At 35.7% G+C, this 3,322-nt stretch overlaps 1 pseudogene; it reads left to right on the top strand.

Annotated features, from left to right (window-relative positions):
* Positions 1-1,231: 1,231 nt before the first annotated feature.
* On the top strand, positions 1,232-2,787 carry LOC115283428 (annotated as a pseudogene).
* Positions 2,788-3,322: the final 535 nt, after the last annotated feature.

The raw sequence follows: 3,322 nt of genomic DNA, 5'->3' as shown, positions 1-3,322 counted from the left end.
GCCTAAATGTCCATCACCTGACGAATGGATCAAGAAGATGTGGTATATATTCACGATGGAGTACTACATGGCAATGAGAGGGAATGACATATGGCCCTTTGTAGGAAAGTGGATGGACCTTGAGGGTGTCATGCTGAGTGAAGTAAGCCAGGCAGAGAAGGACAGAAACCATATGTTTGCACTCATAGGTCTAGCAGAACAATATTTTTCTAAAGCATCCCTTATTTGCCAGGTTTTAGAATTAGCAGTGTGTCCTCCTCCTACGCATAATGACTTAAATGGTGACTATATTCCCTGGCTAGCACACAAAGGCCAATTTAATTAATGATGTGGTTGAAGTATATTATTAATAGATTCTTTTAAAATTATAACAGAGAACACTTTGGGGAAATAATTCTGAAAAGTTTAGTGGAAAATCATAAAAGATTTTAGTCAAATTTGAGAAGCAAGTGGTATGAAGTGGTGTTTATGGTTGGGAGTTACCCAGTAGGCACCAGAAAAATAAAGTCCATCAGGCAAAGACAAATTTAAACTTACCTAGGAATAGTCAAGAAGAAGAAGTTCCAAAGAATATAGGGAAGGGGGCGGGTGGAAAGAAGGAAAATAGGTCTTAGTGATTCACAAGCTAGAAGCTGGACTATCTGCTTTGCCTGAATGAATTGAAATATGAGAAAATAGTCATTAGTACTTCAGGTGGCAAATCATAGTATTTCATTTGGCATCAGCATGGTAATAAAACAAGGTGAGTTTGTAACAAAACAATCTTTAGATAATTAACAAAAAGCCTAGTATTGACAGTATCTACTTTCAGGTATGTGTCTTTTGGGGAGGCTCTGAAGTGTTTTAAATGCATTCATAAATCATGAGTGCTTACTTTTACAGGTGGCTCCCACAACTCTGTCTCCCATTCCTACCCTGGCACTTGAACCTTATGTAATACCCAAAGAAATAACCCTTCTGGGCTATTTATACATTTCTACTGTTCCTACTACATTTATGTGTCTACCCTTGTAGGTTAAGGCCCATTTTTCCCTAGCTGCTTTCAGAATTCTCTCTTTATATTTATATTTTGCCAGTTTCACTATGATATGTCATGCAGAAGATGGATTCAAGTTATGTCTGAAGGGAGTTCTCTGTGCTGAAGCTGCTTCTTTGAATGTGCAATTCAATATATTCACCACATAACTTGGTAAAAAGAGGGCTTAAGCTTTGTTTTTAGAATTGCAGCCTAATGCTTTCTTCAGTCATTTTACATATATTTATAAACCACTGATTACTTTTGCAAAATCATAAAGATATTGGCACCCTGTATTTGCTATTTGGTGCCTGAATTGGAATAGTGGGAACCACCCTAAACTTACTAATCCATGCTGAACTAGGTCAGTCAAGGTCCTTACTGGAAGATGACAAAATTTATAATGTAATTGTGACTACCCACACACGTTTATAATAATTTTCTTTATACTATTGTCTATTATAATGGGAGGGTTTGGAAACTGACTAGTACCACTAATATTTGGAACATCTGATATGGCATTTCTCTGAATCAACAATATAAGCTTCTATTAACACCATCCTTTCTACTCTTACATCATCCATATTTAAAACAGGTGCAGGAACCAGTTGGACTGTATATCCTCCTCTAGCTAGCAATCTAGCACACACAGGAGCATCAATAGATCTATTTTTCCCTTCACTTAGCAGGCATATTCTCAATTTTAGGGGCTATCAAAATCATTACTACATCAACATGAAGCCACCTGCTACATCTCAATATGAAACACCTTTATTCATTTGATTTGTCCTAATTACAGCTGTTCTACTTCTGTCACCTCTAGTTTTAGCAACTGGAATTGCTATGTTATTAACATACCACAACCTAAATACCACATTCTTCGACCCTACAAGAGGAGGGGACACTTTTCTATAACATCTTTTTTGATATATTTATTCTTCTGGCAACCTGAAATATATATCCTAATTTTACCCAATTTTGGAATAGTTGTACATATTATTACCTATTATTTAGGAGTATAAAAAGAACCCTTTGGATAGATATAAATAGTTTCAGCTATAAGTCCATCAGATTCCTAGCTTTCATTTCATGAGCTCACCATAATTTACTCTAGGCATGAATGTCAACACATGAGCATGCTTTACACTAGCCACTGTTATTATTGCTATCTCAACAGAAGTAAAATATTTAGTTGACTAACAAACTTTCATGGAGGCAACATCAAATGATCACCAGTCATGCTATCAGTCTTGGGTTTTATCTTTTTATTCACAGTGGGAGGGCCTAACAGGAATTTTACTAGCTGACTTATCCATAGATATTGTCCTCCATGACACATATTATATAGTAGCACATTTCCACTGTGTCTTATCACTAAGACCAGTATTTGCTATTATTGGACGTTTCATTCTTTGATTCCCTCTATTATCAGGCTGCAAACTTAATTCTACTTTAACAAAAGTTCACTTCATAATTATATTTGTTGAAGTTGATATAATCTTCTTCTCAAAACACTTTCTTGGCTTATCAAGAATGCATTGATACTATTCCAATTATCCAGTAGTGTACACAACATGAAATACCATCTCATCTACAGACTCACTTATCTCATCACCACAGTAATATTAATAATCTTTATAGTTTGAGAAGCCTTTGCATCCAAATGAGAAGTAGCAATGGTAGAAGTGATTAATACCAACCTCAAACGACTATGCTGATGCCCTCCTTCATATCACATATTTGAAGAATACACTTATATAAGTCTAAAATAAGAAAGGGAGAAGTCAAATCTTCTCAAATTTGTTTCAAGCCAACACCACAACCATTATATCTTTCTCAATAATGAGATGTTATTAAAATTACAAAACTTTGTCAAAGCAAATTATAGTTTGAAGTCCTTTACAACTCTATGGCATACCCCATTCAATTAGGTTTCCAAGCTGTGACATCTCCAATGATAAAAGAACACTTACATTTTCATGACAACATGTTGATAATCATCTTAATGAGCTCTTTGGTACTTCATATTATTTCATTAATACTAACGGCTAAATGGGGGCCCTTGGGTGGGTCAATCAGCTAAGCATCCAGCTCTTCGTTTTGGCCCAGGTCATGATTTCAATGTTCATAAGTTTGAGCCCCACATTGGGCTCAAGACTGACAGTGTAGAACCTGCTTGAAATTATCTCTCCTTCTCTCTCTGCTTCTCTCCCACTCGACTTCTCTCTCTCTTTCTCTCTCTCTTTCTCTCTCTCTCTTTCTATCAAAATAAACATATAAACTTAAAAAATGCTAACAACTAAATTA

This window comes from Suricata suricatta, chromosome X (assembly GCF_006229205.1).
Source record: "Suricata suricatta isolate VVHF042 chromosome X, meerkat_22Aug2017_6uvM2_HiC, whole genome shotgun sequence".
In the NCBI taxonomy this organism is placed as follows: domain Eukaryota; kingdom Metazoa; phylum Chordata; class Mammalia; order Carnivora; family Herpestidae; genus Suricata; species Suricata suricatta.
The sequence above is the reverse complement of the archived record's forward strand: the minus strand, read 5'-3'. Positions and strand labels throughout refer to the sequence as shown.